Here is a 20,931-nt window from a genome sequence, read left to right as displayed (position 1 = left end):
CATACATTGGGAACTTACTGTAATGAACTCTAATTAACGATATGCATACTGAATCATTTAAACCGTGAAATACGTTGCTATCTAAAATGTTAAGGTGATTCCAAAACAGTCTGGATTAACAGATGGAGGAATAGACAGATGTATGATAAAGCAATTATAGAAAAATATTAACTTTAGGATATAGGGCAAGGGTGGATAAACTTTTTCTGTAGAGGGTCAAATAGTAAATGCTTTAGACTTTAAATACTATCTGATCCATCCATTCAGCTCATTCATTGGTGCAAGAGATCCACCATAGAAATGCCTGAGCTTGTGTTTCCATACAGCTTTATTTAGGGATGCTGAAATTTCAATTTCACATGATTTTCGTGTGTCACAAGATATTTTTCTTCTTTTGAGTGCTTTTTCACCATTTAAGAATATAAAGACAGCAAAAAAAAATTTTAATTATCCTCCAATTAAAATAGATAAATTAATTTTAAAAAAGGAACATAAAGACAGGTATTCTTAGCTCACAGGTCCTACAAAAACAGGCAGTGCTGAGGTGGGGCCCACGGACCACAGGTGGCTGACCCCTGATCTAAGGGCTGGGTATATGAGTGTTCAATGCGTAATTCTTTCAATTTTTCTGTGTGTTTGGAACTTTTTCATAGTAAAATATTGGGCAAAATACCAAAAAAGGGTAAAAAATTATGCACAGCATGTATTTTCTTAAGTCGGCTATTAGCACTATGATCCTATGCGTATGTCACGGTATCTCCTGTAATTCTTACTCTATACATGTTGAAACCTGTCCTGTGTGTTCATGCCTGGGACTTGTTGGTTGTGGACCGCATTCCTGATTCATCAAAAGAGCCCTTCTTGGTCTTGCTCAATGCTTTTCTACTTAAACCCACTTGGCCTCACATAACCTACCTGTCTTCACACCTATCTTCTGGGTTAAAAGTGCCCCCTGGATAAGGCACAGAATTGCATTTTTAATTGTTGAGCTTATTCCACTTCTAACAGACCTATAAGACCTTTTAGAACTAACACCCAAAAAAAGATGTCCTTTTCATTATAGGGGACTAGAATGCAAAAGTAGGAAGTCAAGAAACACCTGGAGTAACAGGCAAATTTGGCATTGGAGTACAGAATGAAGCAGGGCAAAGGCTAATAGAGTTCTGCCAAGAGAACGCACTGGTCATAGCAAACACCCTCTTCCAACAACACAAGAGAAGACTCTACACATGGACATCACCAGATGGTCAACACCGAAATCAATAGATTATATTCTTTGCAGCCAAAGGTGGAAAAGCTCTATAGAGTCAGCAAAAATAGGACCAGGAACTGACTGTGGCTCAGATCATGAACTCCTTATTGCCAAATTCAGACTGAAATTGAAGAAAGTAAGGAAAACCGCTAGACCATTCAGGTATCACCTAAATCAAATCCCTTACGATTATACAGTGGAAGTGAGAAATAGATTAAGGGACTAGATCTGACAGACTGAGTGTCTGATGAACTATGGATGGAGGTTCATGACATTATACAGGAGACAGGGATCAAGTCTATCCCCAAGAAAAAGAAATGCAAAAAAGCAAAATGGCTCTCTGAGGAGGCCTTACAAATAGCTGTGAAAAGAAGAGAAGTGAAAAGCAAAGGAGAAAAGGAAAGATATACTCATTTAACTCAGAATTCCAAAGAATAGCAAGGAGAGAAAAGAAAGCCTTCCTCAGTGATCAGTGCAAAGAAATAGAGGAAAACAATAGAATGGGAAAGACTAGAGATCTCTTCAAGAAAATTAGATATACCAAAGGAACATTTCATGCAAAGATGGGCTCGATAAAGCATAGAAATGGTAGGGACCTAACAGAAGCAGAAAATATTAAGAAGAGGTGGCAGGAATACACAGAAGAACTGTACAAAAGGGATCTTCATGACCCAGATAATCACGATGGTGTGATCACTCACCTAGAGCCAGACATCCTGTAATGTGAAGTCAAGTGGGCCTTAGGAAGCATCACTACGAACAAAGCTAGTGGAGGTGATGGAATTCTAGTTGAGCTATTTCAAATCCTGAAAGATGATGCTGTGAAAGTGCTGCACTCAATATGCCAGCAAATTTGGAAAACTCAACAGTGGCCACAGGACTGGAAAAGGTCAGTTTTCATTACAATCCCAAAGAAAGGCAATGCCAAAGAATGCTCAAACTACCGCACAGTTGCACTCATCTCACATGCTAGTAAAGTAATCCTCAAAATTCTCCAAGCCAGGCTGCAACAATGTGTGAATCATGGACTTCCAGATGTTCAAGCTGGTTTTAGAAAAGGCCAAGGAACCAGAGATCAAATTGCCAACATCTGCTGGATCATAGAAAAAGCAAGAGAGTTCCAGGAAAACATCTATTTCTGCTTCATTGACTATGCCAAAGCCTTTGACTGTGTGGATCACAATCAACTGTGGAAAATTCTGAAAGAGATGGGAATACCAGACCACCTAACCTGCCTATTGAGAAATCTGTATGCAGGCCAGGAAGCAACAGTTAGAACTGGACATGGAACAACAGACTGGTTCCAAATAGGAAAAGGAGTACATCAAGACTGTATATTGTCACCCTGCTTATTTAACTTATATGCAGAATACATCATGAGAAACGCTGGACTGGAAGAAACACAAGCTGAAATCAATATTGCCAGGAGAAATATCAATAACCTCAGATATGCAGATGACACCACCCTTATGGCGGAAAGTCAAGAAGAACTAATGAGCCTCTTGAGGAAAGTGAAAGAGGAGAGTGAAAAAAGTTAGCTTGAAGCTCAACATTCAGAAAACTAAGATCATGGCATCTGGTCCCATCACTTCACGGGAAATAGATGGGGAAGCACTGGAAATAGTGGCAAACTTTATTTTGGGGGGCTCCAAAAAAATGCAGTTGGTGATTGCAACCATGAAATTAAAAGATGCTTACTCCTTGGAAGGAAAGTTGTGACCAGCCTAGATAGCATATTAAAAAGCAGACATTACTATGCCAACAAAGATCCATCTAGTCAAGGCTATGGTTTTTCCAGTGGTCATGTATGGATGTGAGAGTTGGACTATAAAGAAAGCTGAGTGCCAAAGAATGGATGCTTTTGAATTGTGGTGTTGGAGAAGACTCGTGAGAGTCCTTTGGAGATCCAACCAGTCCATCCTAAAGGAGATCAGTCCTGGGTGTTCATTGGAAGGACTGATGTTGAAGCTGAAACTCCAGTACTTTGGCCCCCTGATGTGAAGAACTGACTCATTGGAAAAGACCCTGATGCTGGGAAAGATTGAAGACGAGAGAAGGGAACGACAGAGGATGAGATTGGTTGGATGGCATTACTGACTCAATGGACATGAGTTTGAGTAAACTCCAGGAATTGGTGATGAACAGGGAGGCCTGGCGTGCTGCAGTCCATGTGGTCACAGAGTAGGACACGACTGAACAACTGAACTGAACTGATTCCACTTGTATTTAATGACCCAAGGTGTGTGTGATCGTCCTCTTGAACTTGTGTAGGGTATGCTTCCTGTTTATATAAGAGGACGGGACACCCACACACAGACTCCTCGCAGTGTGAACTGCTAGGCAATTCCTCATTCATTCAGCCCCACATACTCAGCTTCTCAGAACCAAAGCAGGTTTGGGGACCGGCCCCTATCAGCCCCTCCATCTAACCCAGCCTCCTGAACCCACCCACCTCAGCTCAAGGCCACTTGCAGGGTGCCACCTTCGGGGAGCTCCCCCTCCTCGCTGCCCCTCCCCTTTCGCCCTCCCCTTGCTTTCCCCCTCCCATCCCCTCTTCCCTCTCCTCTCTGTGCCCTCCCTCCCTGCCCCTCCCCACATCTCCTCTTCCTACCCTGCCCCCTTCTCACAGGGGTCTCCTGAATCTTTAATTTCTCATCTGAAAAGCAAAGGAGAAAAATAGAAACTTCCTCCTGAGACCTTGGTGTGAGGAGATTAGGACCACAAGTATTTTGAAAACTCAAAGGGGCTATGTTTGGTACTGTTTATGCAAATAGGAGCAGCCTTGTGAGCAGGGTCGCAGGTAAACTGATGTGTCCCGGCCACTGGGGGTGGCCACAAGCATGCACCTTTGTGTGTGTGTGTGTGTACATGTGTGTGTACATGTGTGTGTGAGCGTGTAACCTGCTGAATAAGCAAACAAGTCGGTTAACATTTGCCTGTGAGCTGCTGCTGCCTCAAGCCCATCACATCTCTGATTGGAAGTGATTCTAACTATGTTTGCAGTCATGGTAAAACCTGGCTCTGTTCCCAGTCGGAGCTGCTCGGAGCATCCTTCTTGCCACTGCTTATCATCCTGAGTTTAGCTTCTTCGCACTGTAAGAGAATGTATTTATATCTCTTGTGGCCACAGGCACTCGGCCATACCCTGAGACGTACGAGGGCATCTCAGGGAATCCTGCAGCCAGCAGCGCTGGAGCCATCCGCCTGGAGGCCTGTCCTTCTGCCGTCTCCTCATCTGCATGTCTCCCATCTCTCCCTGCTGTCTACCCCAGGTCAGCAGGCCTTCCTGGAGGAAAGCTGCTTTCCCGCCACTTCCCAAGTCCAGAAAGAGGCCGCGTGTCCTGCTCTTCATCGGTTCCTTGACTCACCACCTGCCTCGATGCCCGCTGGCATTTCACGGCTGCATCCTGACAGGACAGACAGACAGCATGAAGGCCCACGGCTGGGAGGGGCCTCAGGGACCCAGTGGTCCTTCCCTCCCACCCCGCCCTTCCCAGGTGGGTGTGTCCCCCTGGGGGTCAGGTGGGGACAGTAGAGGAGCCCCCCAGTTAGTGACGAGCACAGAGGACGTTGCAGGCCCACAGTTCAAGCAGGGCCAGGAGCTTGCAAATGGCACCCCGTGTTTGAATATCACGGTCAGAGAGTACTCTGTGGTAGTTTGTCCCAGCCTGTGTCTGGGAGGCTACTGTGGTGCTGACGTTCATCAGGGACAAACGTTCAGTAGTCCATCTGCAACATGAGTGATCCTGAGAGTCGTCCACGCGGAACTGCACATAAAGAAGGCCCGGGCCCGCCAGCAGAGCCAAGGCACCCCACCAGACTTGGCACCTCTCCTGGAATTCCATGTGGTCTCTCCCCCAACTCCATCCATCACCCTGCCCACCAGTAACTACACAAACACGTGAGGCAGGTGAGGCCTGCAGCCTTCATCAGCGCCTCCACCATGTGCCTGGTGGGTGTGGGCAAGTAGGGAGGTGGGGCAGTGGGGAGAGCCCCCCACCCAGACAGTCTCCCTGCCTCCCCGTCTCACCAGGGGCTCTGGGAGCTGTTTCCTTATTAACCACCTCACTTTTGCTCCTGCTGATCCTCTGAGCACATCCGACCCAGGATCTCAGCTCCCAGGATCCCCCAAGAGGCCACTAATCTGGTCTAGACCCCCAACAGGTCCCTAGATCCCTAGATCCCCAACCCCTGTGGGTTTGCATCCAGAAGCCCTTTGTTGGGGATGTTAGGTGTGCAGGCGGAAGGGGAGGGGCTCCCTCCAGACTCAAGGGGATGGGTCAGGGGGCCATTCTCTCATCCCCTTGACATGCCCTGGAGAGCCTTACAAGCTAGAAACTGGCTCCCTCCACAGCTGTCAATAGCAGGGCTTCCTCCTGGGTCCTGGGAGAGACCTGAAGGCCTTATCCATTGAAAACAGTCCCAGCTCCTTCCAGGGATGTTTGTCCAGCACTTGCTATGTTGGGGTGGTTTGGGGCTCTGCACAGCCAGGGCCAGTGGCAGAGAGAGAAGTGGCTGGGTTCCGAGTCGGAGGTCGGGGCTGGGGGGGACTGTGAGCTGAGATGGGAGAGGCCAGGGGTGGGGGGCAGTGAGCACCCAGGATGGGCACTTCACCCCACCCAGGGCCAGGAAGGCTCCCAGGAAGGTGGCTCCAGCGTGGTACCTGCAGGGCCAGCTGGACAATGGGACAGGCAGAGTGGGAAGGGGTCATGCCACACTGAGGATTCTGGAAAGTGTAAGAGGTTCAGAGGACAAGGGCATGAAGCAGTGGGATTGGCAGGAGAGTCTGCAGTGGGGAGGAGTAGGTGGGGATGTGCTGGTAAGTGATTAACAACCAGCTGTCTGCAGAGAGAAGCATGGGCGAGCATACAGATGTCAGTTTAGTCTCCATTTCCCTGAGATTAAGAAAGTACTGCATGCTATTTACACATAATAACCAAGGAGAAAGTACTGTTTGTTATGAAGTCCCTGTGGCCACGATTCACTCGGAATGCTTTGGTTGATTTTTGCTTTTTTTTTTTTTCTAATAAGTTTATTTTGACCACAGGGCATTTAGAACTTTCCCAATCAGGGATCAAATCCCTGCTCCCTGCATTGGAAGCATCGTGTCCTAACCACTGGACCACCAGAGGAGTCCTCATTTCTTGTCAAAATCTTGCATCTGTAGCCAATTTGGAGTTGCAGTTCAGCTCTGATGGGACAATTTTCTATGCTATTTACAATGTAATAGTCACAAACACAACCTACCTTTAGGTCAATCTGCATTACTAATCTTTTCTCCAGCACTTTCTAAAGACTAAACCATCAACGCAAAATATATCAAGCCTGATCTGTAGCCTCTGCTGAATTCTGGGATGTAAACACTGCCCCCGTGGCCAGTTTCAAGCTGCTGCCATGATGTCCCTGAAGGCAGAGTCAAGAGCGTTGTGCAGGAGTGAGGGGCTGCAGGGAACCAGGGATTAGCTAGGACTTCTGCCCCTCAGAGGCAACAGAGGCCAATAACCGGAAAGGCAGAGATGACAGCAACCTGCAATAAAAGGATGAGGAAGTGATGAGTCTTTTTCCTTTAAACTTTTTATTTTATAGTGGGGTACAGCCAATTATCAAGGTTGTGATAATTTCAGGTGGACAGCAAAGGGACTCAGCCACACAAACACATGTACCCATTCTCTCCCAAACTCCCGTCCCATCCAGGCTGCCCTAGTACACTGAGCAGAGTCCCCTGTGCTAGACAGTAGGTCCTTGTTGGTTATCCATTTTAAATCTAGCAGTGTGTACATGTCTATCTCAAATTCCCTAACTATCCCTTCCCTGTCCCCCACCCCCACCCCAGACAGCCATAAATTCATTCTCTAAGTCTGTGGGTTTCTTTCTGTTCAATTGCATCATTTCTTTTTCGAGTCCACATATAGGGGATGTCATACAATGTAACTCCTCTGTCTGACTTAAGGAAGTGATGAGCTTTGAGCATTTGTTACCTCTGTTTTTTTAATATATTTCATATGCGCATTTATATCCACTTCTAATAACAACTGTTTCGTAACACTCAGCTCTCAAAAGCTAATCTGCAGGTAGAGACTGGACCTTGGAGGGGGCAGCCAGTCCAAGCGACAGAGGGGAAGGTGACCGTGGAGACACAGATCCTGCCATGCCTCTCCAGGTCCCCATCCTGGAATTCGCTAATGTATTATTTTATACGCATGAAGGATTAAGGGGAGCAGATGGAACTGAAGTTGGTAATCAGCAGGCCTTAAAATAGGGAGCTTATTCTGGATTATCAGGGTGGGCCCAGAATAATCAACCAGATCCACAAACCTGGCAGAGGGAGGCGGCAGAGAGGCTCAGAGTGATGGGACATGAGGAGGCCATGACCTACTGTCCTGGCCCTGCAGATGGAGGAAGGGCCACAAGCCAAGAACTGAGGCATCCCTTGAGTTGCAAAGATGAATCTTCCCCTGGAGTATCCCAGAGGGGCCAGCCTGTCCACACCCTGATTTGAGCCCAGTGAGACTCACGTCAGAGATTTAAGCCCTGACATGTACGATGATCGATTTGTGTAGTTTTAAACCACCAGGTTTGTCCTGGTGTGTTTCAGCCACAGGACAGGAGTGCACCACCTTCCATATTTCTAGCTCCTGTTCTCTGAGTCCTGTGAACAGCCCAGCGAGGGAGCAGCTGGGGGTCTGTGCTGACCCACCAGGGCCTTGGGCGGGACTTAGCTCCTGAAAGAGGACCCGGAAGAGCCGCCTTGATCTTGGTGGGTTGTTATGAGGACTAAAGAAGATCACAAGTGCAGAGGTTTTAGTGCCTGGTGAAGCTCCGAGTGCCCATGGGCCACGATTATCTTCGTGCCTGCAGAAACTGGAGGCAGGAAGGGGCCAGTCCTTATGAAGCCGGTTTCTCTGGGAGGCTGGGTCCAGAGTCAGCCACAGATGGAAGCCAGACCTCCAGCTGGCATTGTTTCCCACAGCTGTGGCTGCAGCAGCTCCCCAATCCTGACCGCAGTGTGGCCCCTGGCCAGCGAGGCCGCTGATGTGTTTGCCTGCCTTTGTCTTTAATGTCTTGGGCAAAAGCCATCTCTGGGCGACACGCCCTTCAAACGGATCAACAAAGCAGAAAATGCCCCTTTTCTCTGCCACAGCTGGATGGGTGGGGTGGGTAGGGAGGGGGAGTGTCAGCCCCTCCCCCCAGCCTCTGGAGCCCACATCCCGGATGCCCAGGGCTCACATGGAGGTGCCCACCTCCAGTCCTGCGTGTGGTCTGACCTGAGAGCAGGTGTTGGAGGCAGAGCAGGTATAAGCGTGGGCAGAGGCCAGGACGTGGGCCAGCAGACCGCACTATCTCAGAAGCACCTGCTGAGAGTGAGGGATAAAGACCAGAAACCAGGACAACCAGCTCCTGTTTGCAAGGTTCCTCCCACCTGCCAGAGGAGACTGTCTAGTCCGGGCCAAGTCAGAGTCCCTCTGGATTCAAAGATACAGGCCAAGGCGGACGTGGACAGGAAGGGACAGACTGAGAGTTTGCGGCTGGGAGGTGCAAACTATTCCATATAGGATGGATAAGCAGCAAGGCCCCTCTGTAATGCACAGGGGATGAGTGCTCAGTCGTGTCTGACTCTTTGCTACCCACGTGGACTACAGCCCACCAGGCTTCTCTGTCCCTGGGCTTTCCCAGGCAAGAATCCTGGAATGGGTTGCCATTTCCTCCTCCAGGGGATCTTCCCGACCCAGGGATCAAACCTGGGTCTCTTGCATTGGCAGGTAGTTCTTCACCGCTGTGTCACTTGGGAAGCCTGTAACACAAAAGGAACTATGTCCAATTTCCTGGGATAAACCATAATGGAAAAGAATATTTAAAAAAGAATGTCTGTATGTAAAACTGAGTCACTTTGCTATGCAGCAGAGATTGGCAAAACACTGTAAATCAACTATACTTCAATTAAAAAAAAAATACAGGCTTCAGAGCCTAGAAAAATCCACAGAATTGAGCTGCTGCAGCAGGGCACACTGAGAGCAAAGTAGGGAGCTGGGGGTGAGCTGTGGGACGCCAGGCTCCCCTTCTGCCTGTCCTCCCAGCCCCCTCCTCCTGCCCTGCTCCGGGTCTCCACGTACTGCTGGACCCTTCCCCAAGGAGCCCCGCACAGGTGCCACCAGTGTGCCACCCCAGACCCACTCTCAGGAAACGCTTCCTGCCACATGCCCACTGGCCCACCTCCAGCACAGCCAGGCTTCCTGCCATGCGCTCTGGTTCAAGCTCACACTCCTCCTGGTGCCTGTACGAGGGCTTCACAGTGGGAGGGGCTGCCAGTGCCCCCACCGGCCCCAAGGACCACCAAGGGTTGCTGATGGTGAGCACCCGGCAGGCTGGCCCTCCCTCAGCTTGTCCGCCGTGGCCACAGCACATTTGAGGTCATAGAACTTTCTGGACTGCACTGGAAGGGGAGGGCAAGGCCATGGGAAGGAGGTGTGGGGTCCTGTCTGCATTTCCCAAATATTCTGAGATCATTTTCACACAACATTTCTTCTAAGGCTGCCAACCCCAGCTAAGCTCATGCCAAGAATGCACGCATGCCCAGACCTGAACACTCAGACCAGATGCTGGCCGTGCCCAGGCCCCTGTCTCCTCCCAGGATCACAGTCCTTGCTTCCTGGGGGTGTGCTCCCTGCTGGCCTTCTGTCCTGTTCCCTATCCCCTGTCTTCTCTGCCCCACGTTGCCTCCATCTCCTGTTACAGGGTGGAGAGACCTTAGCATCACACCTTAGCATAGACGTGGCGCCCAAACTCGAGTCACCCTGCAGGGCTGTCCTCTCGCCTTACCTGGTGTGGATTTGATGAGCTAGTTGTAACTTGTACCAGGTGGTTATATTCAGGGCTCCACAATCTGTGGAGAACTTGTCGACGATTTGGGGGTAATTTTCCACTGAAAATTCTGCATGCTAATTATATATTTTTTTCTCTGTGTCTTAGTCCCTTGGGGTTTTGTCGTTGTTTCTCATTCTCCCTCTCTTTTTTCTTTAATCACAAAATCCACAGAGAGAAGGCTGGAGTTAGCTGGTCAGCTTTGCAATACTTGGGCTTCCTGGCAACAACTTGGTGAAAAAGACACCCAACAGCATTGGGCCACCGGGAAGGAAGCCTGGCTGGGCCGTGTGCAGGACTCTGGCCCCAGGTAGACAGGACTTCTGCCTGGGGAACTCCTGCCTGTGGCCTCAGGGGACCGGCCCGGGGCTTCAAAGGTTGTGAAACTGGACAGACGCTCTGCAGGAGGATGGAAAATACTGTGAAGATCTTCAATCTGATTGATTCCACCTGGAATCAAACCCCAGCATAACCATTAAACCTTGAGTCCACCTGCTGTGGTTTCTGCCCTGGGCTGAAACACCCCAGTCCCCATGATTACCAGCATGCGTATTTCACTGAGACGATGGCAATTTCAACAACGTTCTAAAACATATTTATAAACACTTGGAGAGATGTGTAAAATACAGTGCTGCCCAAAATGACGGAGGGAATGTCTTCCCCTGGGTACTCTGATCACCCCATCCCCCTAGTGCTGGCTGTTACACATGGCCAGGTCTGGGGCTTTGAGCTGAGGCCGCCCCCACCCCCTTAGCCCAGCTCTGCCTGGGTCATGGGGTGACCTCTCTGCTCTGTAAGGAAATCAGAGCTGGGGCAGAGAGGGGCCAGTCTCCTGGCAGCCTGGGCATCTCTTTAGCCAGATTCGGCTCTCAGAGGGGCCCTCGATGACTTCTGACAGCAACCCCCTTCTGCACCCACCCCCCTACCGCCCCTGTGCAGGAGAGGCTCAGTGGGGCTAGGGTGTTGAATCCCACACATTCCAGTTCCAGCAGGGTCCTAGGAAGGTCCATAGTCAAAGCTATGGTTTTCCCAGCAGTTATGTATGGATTTGAGAGTTGGACCACAAAGAAAGCTGAGTGCCAAAGAATTGATGCTTTTGAACTGTGGTGTTGGAGAAGACTCTTGAGAGTCCCTTGGACTGCAAGGAGATCCAACCAGTCAATCCTAAAGGAAATCAACCCTGAATATTCATTGGAGGGACTGATGCTGAAGCTGAAGTTCCAATACTTCGGCCACCTGATGTGAACTGACTCCTTGGAAAAGACTCCAATGCTGAGAAAGGTTGAAGGCAGGAGAAGGGGACGACAGAGGATGAGATGGTTGGATGGCATCATCGACTTAATGGACATGAGTCTGAGCAAGTTCAGGGAGTTGGTGATGGACAGGGAAGCCAGGCATGCTGCAGTCTGTGGGGTTGCAAAGAGTTGGATGTGACTGAGCGACTGAACTGAACTAAACTGAGGGATGTCCACCTGATGAGGCTGTGTGTGCACCCAGGGACCCAGGCCCTGCTTGGTATTCCTGCTTATGCTGTGAGTGATGAGGGAGCTGTGGGCTGAGCACCTCAGTCTGGCCTGGCGGGGGAAGGGGCTGGGGTCTGAGTAGTTCAGGTCACCAGTGTAGGTGCTCCACGCCTACACAACTGACCAGTAAAACTCTGGACACAGAGGCCTGTGAGCTGCCCTGGTTGGCAGTGACCCACATGGGTCATCACATGCCATTGTCAGAGCTTAGCATCGTCCACAAGACAGGACATCATGAGCTCAGCCTGCTCTCCCCTGGGCTCCTCTTGTGTGTCCTCTCTCTTGCTGATCCTCATTTGCATCCTCTCACTGTAATACCGGCTTCCCTGGTGACTCAGATGCTGAAGAATCTGCCTGCAATGTGGGAGACCTGGGTTTAGTCCCTGGGTCAGGAATATCCCCTGGAGAAGGGAATGGCTACAGCCATGAAATTAAAAGACGCTTACTCCAAGGAAAGTTATGACCACCTAGACAGCATATTAAAAAGCAGAGATATTACTTTGTCCACAAAGATCCGTCTAGTCAAGGGATCATGTATGGATGTGAGAGCTGGACTATAAAGAAAGCTGAGCGCAGAATTGATGCTTTTGAACTGTGGTGTTGACTCTTGAGAGTCCCTTGGACTGCAAACAGATCCAGCCAGTCCATCCTAAAGGAGATCAGTCCTGGGTGTTCATTGGTAGGACTGACGTTGAAGCTGAAACTCCAATCCTTTGGCTACCTGATGCTAAGAGCTGACTCATTTGAAAAGACCCTGATGCTGGGAAAGATTGAGGGCAGGAGAAGGGGACGACAGAGGGTGAGATGGTTGGATGGCATCACCGACTCAATAGACATGGGTTTGGGTGGACTCTGGGAGTTGGTGATGGACAGGGAGGCCTGGTGTGCTGCAGTTCATGGGGTTGCAAAGAGTCGGACACGACTGAGTGACTGAACTGAACCCACTTCAGTATTCTTGACCGGAGCAGTCCACGGACAGGGGAGCCAGGCCAGCTACAGCCCATGGGGTGATAAACTGTAACTTCTGTGCCTTGAGTCTCTCTAGAGGGTCATCAAACCGAAAGGTGGTCTTGGGAACCCCAGCACGCCCTTCTCTGCAACGATGTCCCTGGCTGGTTGCACTGTGCTTAGTCACTCAGTTGTGTCCAGCTCTTTGTGACCCTATGGGCTGTAGCCTGCCAGGCTCCTCTGTCCATGGGACTGTCCAGGCAAGAATACTGGAGCTGGTTGCCATGCCCTCCTCCTGGGAATCTTCCCAACCCAGGGATCGAACCCAGGTCTCCCGCATTGCAGACAGATTTCTTTACCGTAGACTGAGCTACCAGGGAATCCCAAGAATACTGGAGTGGGTGGCCTATCCCTTCTCCAGGAGATCTTCCCAACCCAGGAATCAAAGCGGGGTCTCCTGCATTGCAGGCGGATTCTTTACCAGCTAAACCACCAGGGAAGCCCATCCCTGACTGGAGCCTCCATCAAAATAAGATCAAGATGGTTCCTGCCCTTTATGGGGCCTTCTCACATTCTCATGACAGGAGGAGGGGTGGGCAGTTATGAAGGGGAGGAAATGACATCACCTCCTCCTTCGGTGCTTCTAAGACTTGAGATCCCGCTGACATGGCCCAGCCCTCGTCTGTAGCACAAAGCCCAGGCCAAGGCACTGGGCCTCTCTTCACGGGTTCTAGGACAGTCAGAACAGCGTGGTGCCCATCCTGATTACAAATCGGGGTCTTGCTCCCAAGATGGGGCTCCTACACTGAAGCCACGCACGGTGGTCAGCCACTCGGAAGCCTGGCCCCGCCACCACCCTGGGCCTCAGGCAAGTTCCTTCCTCCCTCTGGGCTCAGTTTCCCCACCTGAAGAATGTGGAACTGGGTTCCTGCCTCAAAGGGTGGATGAAACTGTAAGATCTGTGTGAAACCTGAGGTCCTGTCAGTGTGAGCACTGGAAAGAGTGCCCATGCCCAGGTCAGAGGCAGAGTCCCAGCCTGGAACTCTGATCAGCGGGACTGGCAGCCATCACCCCCTGCCAGGTTACTCAGCCACAGAGAGCTGAATCTGGTCACTGATGGGGCCACTGGGAGATGACTGAAGACTAGTCAGAGGGGCGGATGGGAAATGATCTGGGGGAACTCAAGGGCTCAGCCCGGGAGACAGATGCCTGGGAGACACTTCAGCAGGCGTCAGGGTGACTCTCACCAGAGGTCTCATCAGTGGCCTGATAGACACATCTGGAATGTCATAGTCGCTGGTCTCAAGTCCAGACCCAACCCTCTCCCACTGTGACAAGATAACTTGCTTAGAGTGGTAAAATCGTTTCTGAAGTGGAGAAGCCTCTTTTAACTCTAGGGAAGTTTAGAATCACAGGCAGATGATAAAATAAACCAAACCCATTGTATTAATTCTTTCCTGTTACGTTCAGGAAGAGTCTGTATATTTGCTTTAAAATCTACAATATTTAAGAGAATGAGGCACGTTAGAGGCTCCCACAACACAGATTTTTTTTCTCTAGTTTATCCCACAAGTGAAAGAAACTGAAGTCGCTCAGTCGTGTCCGACTCTTTGCGACCCCATGGACTGTAGCCTACCAGGCTCCTCCCTCCATGGGATTCTCCAGGCAAGAGTACTGGAGTGGGTTGCCATTTCCTTCTCCAGGGGGTCTTCCCAACCCAGAGATCAAACCCAGGTCTCCTGCTTTCCAGGCAGACACTTTAACCTCTGAGCCACCAGGGAAGCCCAGTTTATCCCATAGAATAGCTAAAAACTGGCTTACAGTAAGCCAGTTTTTAGTTTATCCTATAGAATAGCTAAAAACTGGCTTACTGTTCAACATTAAAAAAAGATCATGGCTTCCAGTCCCACCACTTCATGGCAAATAGATGAGGAAGAAATGGAAACAAAGAGAGACTTTATTTCCTTGGACTCCAAAATCACTATGGACAGTGACTGCAGCCATGAAATTAAAAGACACTTGCTCCTTGAAAGAAAAGCTATAACCAACCTAAACTGTGAAAAAGCAGAGAGATCATTTTGCCAACAAAGGTCTGTATAGTCAAAGCTATGGTTTTTTCAGTAGTCATGTATGGAGAGTTGGACCACAAGAAAGGCTGAGCACCAAAGAATTGATGCTTTTGAACTGTGGTGTTGGAAAAGACTCTTGAGAGTCCCTTGGACTGCAAGGAGATCCAACCCGTCCATCCTAAAGGAAATCAACTCTGAATATTCATTGGAAGGACTGATGCTGAAGCTTCAATACTCTAGCCACCTGATATGAAGAGCCAGCTCATTAGAAAAACACTTGATGCTGGGAAAGACTGAGGGCAAGTGAAGGGGACGACAGAGGATGGGATGGTTGGATGGCATCACCGACTCAACGGACAAGAGTTTGAGCAAACTCCCGAAGATGGTGAAGGATAGGGAAGCCTGCTGTGCTGCAGTCCATGGGCTTGCAGAGTTGGACACAACTGAGTACTGAACAACAAGGAATAGAAGAGCTGAGTCTAGTTTAAAATGCCCTGCTCCAGAAGGGGGTTCAGGATGGGAAACACAAGTACACCCGGGGTGGATTCATGTCGATGTATGGCAAAACCATGGGTCATACAGCAGAAGCTCCTTAGAAGGAAAACCAAAGAAATCAAATTTGTAAATACAGTTTTAAATGCTCAAGGGAATTTAGTTAACAGGATTGGTCATGACAGTTCCTGTCACTTTTCATCAGACTCCAAGGTCCCCTTCAAAGTGACTGGTAGAAGTCCCCAGATGCATGCAAAATAAATTTAGAAGATTCACAAGTTGAATTTAATTAAAGAAAATGAACTGTCTTTTAAAAATCAACCTCAGAAATGACATATTAAATTTTCAGTCGCCATGAAGGTGTTTTCTGCACCTAGCAGCCTCCCGGGGCATCAGAGCCCCAGAACTTGGTCAGCAGCTGGCAGGAGTGGTACCCAGATGTCCCGAGGACTAGAGGCGGGAAGCCTCCAGTGATGAACAAGCCAGGGCAGCAACCTGGATCCTGTGCTGCGTCCCATCCCTCCCCAGCCACAGGAGTGGGCCTGGCTGCAGGCCCGCAGGTAAGGGAGGGGCCCGGTAGAGGCGACCCAGCAGGCGTGGGGGCAGTTGCCCACCCAGCACCTGCCCCCTTCTGGGTGTGGATGGGAAGCGGGTGATGGATCTTCGCTGATCTGAAAAGCAGGGCACCTGGGCACTGGGCTGCCCACGCGGAGTCCCCATCCACTGCTCCGGGCAGGGCTCCAGGATCAGCTTAGTGGTAGCACTTCTGTCCATGACCGAGGTGTCCAGGGGCTCCTGGGGCAGGCGGGGTCCAGTCTGTCCACCCCTAAGGCAGTACATGGCCAGACCTGGTGAAACTCAAGAGTTACAAGAGGTTTGCTGGGAAAGAGTGGAGAAGGCAATGGCACCCCACTCCAGTACTCTTGCCTGGAAAATCTCATGGACAGAGGAGCCTGGTGGGCTGCAGTCCATGGGGTCGCTAAGAGTTGGACACAGCTGAGCGACTTCACTTTCACTTTTCACTTGCATGCACTGGAGAAGGAAATGGCAACCCACTCCAGTGTTCTTGCCTGGAGAATCCCAGGGACGGGGGAGCCTGATGGGCTGCCGTCTATGGGGTCGCACAGAGTCGGACACGACTCAAGTGACTTAGCAGCAGCAGCAGCTGGGAAATAGACGGGACGTCACCACGGGACGTCTGGTGAGCCGGACCTCTGTTATGGGGACCAGGCCTCTGGAGAGGGCGGCTCAGGTTAGAAATTGGATTGGGGTGACATGTGGGGTGCTGGGGTGGGGACACCAGGCAAACGATGGCTGCGGTTCCATCTCGGCGAAAGGGGGAACTAAACCTGAGAGAGGCCGGTCCTCGGGACAGAAATCGACCAGCTCCCAGGAAGGCCGCGCTCCTGAGGCTGGGCCAGCCAGCCCCCTCCCCGAAGGAGTGTGAAGCCCGGTCCAGGGGTGGAAGTGTCTCCTGAGCGCAGGGCCACAGCAGGGATGGAGGCCTCTCCGGGCTCCTCGGTGACGCGACCTCCTGGACGACGCGAGCACTGAGGTGGCCCGTTCATGCTCAGCCCAGGCTCCACAGCCAATCCCTCCCTGAGCTGCTCTCCTCCTCCAGGGCTCCCCGTGGTGACTGGGTTACCGGGGACCCTGGACACAGACGGGACCCCTCAGCCACTTGAGCGGGTGGTGGACTGGGTCTCCATCCCAGGCCTGGCCACGCTGCCACCCTGACCTTCATTCTGTGTCCCTGGGAAGAGACGTGTCCAAGACTCAGGACAACCGCAGAGAGTATTCAAGATGCGCCCCAGGGGCCCGCGCCCACGTGAGGCTGGGGACGCTTAGCCTGCGCCTGCCCGGTTCTAGGGCTCGCCTCCCCATGCCAGCTCCCGCTGCTGGCAGTCCCGCTGTGGCCCCGACACACCAGTGCCGGTCCAGGGAAGTTTACCTCATGTTTTACTGCACAGAGACACCGTTTCCTGCCGTGGCTGCCCTTTTCCTCCCAGAAACAAAGAGGGGTGAGAAGGAAGGAGCCCCTCCCTCGGGAAGTCCAGGCAGGAAGGCAGAGTCCACGCAGAGCCAGCCCCACAGCCGCCCAGGCGGCGCCTCTAAGTCCCCTGCTATGAAGGCACTGGCTCTGCCCACCTTGAAAGACCGGGGCTGAAGTAAAAACTCACATCTTAAGGCAAAACAAGGAAACTTTGAATATAAGCCTTTTCCTCTGCTATTGGGCCTGCTTTCCCCGCCCCCCCGCCGCCGCCTCCCCTCCCTCCGGTGTACATTGTGTCTTAACCAGACCTCCCTAGAGCAGAAATTCCTGCTCAACCCTAAACATCAATTTTTCTTCCCCTGACACCAACCCCATAACTCCTTAGAAGACAGTTTTCCTTTCTCAATCCTGTGAGGGGTCACAATGACCCTGCACTCACCGTGTACGCGCAGACGTCTTCATGAACTGGATGTCAAATGCCAATATATCATTCCCCTTAAAGGTAGCCACTGGAACAGACTGCTGAGATGACCTGCTGAGTGCAGGGCTGCACTTCACGGAAGTTCTCAGCTGAAATACTTTGTGTGTATTTCACAACCCCATGGACTGTAGCCCTCCAGGCTCCTCTGTCCTTGGGATTTTCCCAGCAAGAATACTGGAGTGGGTTGCCATCTCCTCCCCCAGGGGCTCTTCCCAACCCAGGGATCAAATCCATGTCTCCAGCTTTGGCAAGTGGATTCTTTACCACTGAGCCACCTGGGAATCCCTAAATACCTACTTATGACCTTGTTAACTAACATTACTTGCTGTGTTACTTGTATCCCGTCTATTTTACAAGATAATTGTTTCTTGCATTACCAAGTGTGTGACGGAGCCTCAGGTAAAATTCATAACATCTGTGTGCTCAGTTGCTCATTCTTGTCCAACTTGACAACCGAATGAACTGTAACCCACCAGGCTCCTCTGCCCCTGGATTTCCCAGGCCGGAGTACTGAAGTGGGTATCTTGCCAACCCAGGGATCCTCCCGACTCAGGGATGGAACCCACATCTGCTGCACCTCTTGCATTCCAGGTGGATTCTTTACCACCAAGCCATCAGGGAAGTCCCAAGAACAACTAGGTGACCTGGAATGACTGACCAAATATGTAGTCCTATTAGAAAAATGATTGTAATCGTGTAATTAGTCGTAGAAAGAAGCAACAAGAGGGACCCATTTCCTGGGCCAGCACAGACCAGTAGGACAGGCGGCCCAGAAGCTTTGGGCCCCTGTCTTCAGGGCCTTGTCCAAGAACAGTGCATGGGGCAGCCTGTCAAGCCCGCATCTGACCCAGGAGTGAGCATTCTTAGGGCCTTGGAACAAGCTGCTCATGAAATGCCTGCAAACGTTGGTTGAAATTAAGATCAAAGGGGAAGGCACTGTAAACAGGAACACTGCCCTCCCTCCAGTTCCACGAGAATCAAGTCAGCAAGCTCTGCATTTCCTGACCTACAAGGTGAAGATCAGGATGAGGCCCTCTGTGCCTGGGGAAGACCGGCCGTCAGACAGTCAGAGATTTTCAGGAGAATTTTTGTATGATCCTGGATTCTTGCATCTTTCCATACTCAGGAAAGTACCCAAACCAGATGCTGTTCCTGGTGACAGGGGCAGCCTTCCACTAAGGTGTTTGCTCGACTGCACACCCCCTCCCCCAAACCACACGTATACTAACCCTCCCCCTCTTTGGAACATTCCTGGGAGCTACTGCAAGACATCTCCTGGGTGATAATCCTCAGGTTGGCTAGAATAAAAATTTTCATTTCGTTCTTAGAGTGACTATTGATTAATTTTTTCCTCACCACCAGGGCGGTTGTCTGAGCCCAGCCCCAGCAGACACGTGCCCCTGAGACCCCAAAGCTCTGTGGGATGATTTCAGATTTCCTTCCTTCGCAGCCAAGAACCTCAAACAGGGCGAAAGGTTCAAACCAGAGAAGTAGGGCGCTGGCGGCTACAGAGAAACGGGTCTCCCTTCCTGGTCTGCGGCGCCATCTCGTGGTGGCTTAAGGGTAGCGCAGCTTGGGCCGGAGGGTACCGGGCGGATGCGGTGAGTCTCCGCCTCCATCAGATCCCTGATTTTCATCAGACTGCCCCCTAGCAGAGAGGATTACAGAACTTTACAAGCAGGCAGGCCTGGTTTCAGTTCCAGTGTTTCCACTTACTAGCTGTTTAGGAAAGTTGCATCACGACTCCATTTCCCCCACTTTCTCCATTTTAAAGTGAGAAGGTGTATAATTAATATCTACAAGGTGTGTGCACAGGCTTCTCTTGTGGCTCAGCTGGTAAAGCATCCGCCTGCAATGCAGGAGACCTGGGTTCGATCCCTGGGTTGGGAAGATCCCCTGGAGAAGGGAAAGGCTACCCATTCCAGCATTCTGGCCTGGAGAATTCCACGGACTGTAGAGTCCATGAAGTCGCAAAGAGTTGGACACGACTGAGCAACTTTCACTTTCATGGATGTGTCATACAATCCCCGCCCCAGATAGGCAGGGCAGCCCACTCTGTCCCGGGAGGGGTCTTCTGGAGGGTCTCCGAGGTTCCCACGTCTGGCCTCACAGAGTGTGCCTTGCACAACTCTGAGGGTGACCTCTCCATTGAAAAGCAGTGAACAACCTCTACAGACGTCCAGGGCCTCCCTGGATCCTGCCCTTCCTCCTTCTGTGTCACAGTGCTTTGAATTCAGTTCCTGAGCCATGCCAGCAGAGTTTTTGATCAGAGGGATTAAACGACAAGCAACATGCATCCTGAGCCTACCTTTACCCAGCAGCACCCCAGACTCTCTTGGAGAAGTAATGTGAGCACACAGGCGCACACATGCATAATTCTGGCTCCCTCCCTCTCTCCTTGACTTCCCTGACTTTACTGCACATAGGATTCATAGGGGCTTTTCTTTAGCTGGATGTTGAGTTTCTGGGGACATGGACTCTACTTCACTCTGCCTTCCGAATGCCAGTATACGGCTTCCCAGTAGCGCTAGTGGTAAGAGTAGGAGGCTTAAGAGACACAGGTTCCATATCTGGGTCAGGAAGATCCCCTGGAGGAGGGCATGGCAACCCACTCCAGTATTCTTGCCTGGAGAATCCCATGGACAAAGGAGTTTAGCGGGTTACTGTCCATGGGGTCTCAGAGTCAGACACGACTAAAGTGACTTAGCATGCACGCATACAATGTCAGCATAAGAACAGGAACTCAACGATCTTTGCTGGTTGGATGGATGGATGAATGGGAGGAAGGAAGGTTGGAGGGAGGGGGTGAGGGATGGGTGATGAGTGGTTGGGTGGATGGGCAGAGAGGAGAATGGTGGTTGGGTGGATGGGCAGAGGAGAATGGTGGATGGGTGGATGAGTGGATGGGTGGATGGGTGGACCAGGTCAGTGCACCTCACGACACACACGTTCTTGCCCCTCTCAGTACTTGTCATGACCCCTTCATCAGTTTTGAGTGTCTCTCCCCAACAAGACCATGTGCCCTTTGAGGGCAGAACCAAGCCTGCCTCTCACGATCTCCAGCTCTGAGCTCAGGCCCTGGTGCATAGTATACGCTCAGGAAATATTTGTCGAAGAAGGGACTAGGGCAGAGGAAGGAAAAAGAGGGGGTGACCAAAGTTTCATTATTACAGAAAACACTAGTGAATGGACACAGCGGTTGCTGAGATTACATGAACACTGTGGATGAAGTTTTAAAGATGGAGTTCTAAAATCCACATCAACCACTTCACCTAAGATCCACACAGCCACACAGTCACAGGTCTCAAGTCTGG

General features: G+C 50.9%; 1 long non-coding RNA gene across 1 annotated transcript; it reads right to left on the bottom strand.

Annotated features, from left to right (window-relative positions):
- Window positions 1-6,810: 6,810 nt before the first annotated feature.
- On the bottom strand, window positions 6,811-17,751 carry LOC138420372 (uncharacterized). The gene is made up of 3 exons (XR_011249250.1): window positions 17,576-17,751; window positions 10,070-10,510; window positions 6,811-9,044 (listed from the first exon to the last, which is right to left on the bottom strand). It is a non-coding gene; the product is annotated as an uncharacterized lncRNA (long non-coding RNA).
- Window positions 17,752-20,931: the final 3,180 nt, after the last annotated feature.

The sequence above is a fragment of the Ovis canadensis genome, chromosome 1 (genome assembly GCF_042477335.2).
Source record: "Ovis canadensis isolate MfBH-ARS-UI-01 breed Bighorn chromosome 1, ARS-UI_OviCan_v2, whole genome shotgun sequence".
In the NCBI taxonomy this organism is placed as follows: Eukaryota; Metazoa; Chordata; class Mammalia; order Artiodactyla; family Bovidae; genus Ovis; species Ovis canadensis.
Note: the sequence above shows the minus strand (reverse complement) of the source record. Positions and strands in the feature narration are given on the sequence as shown.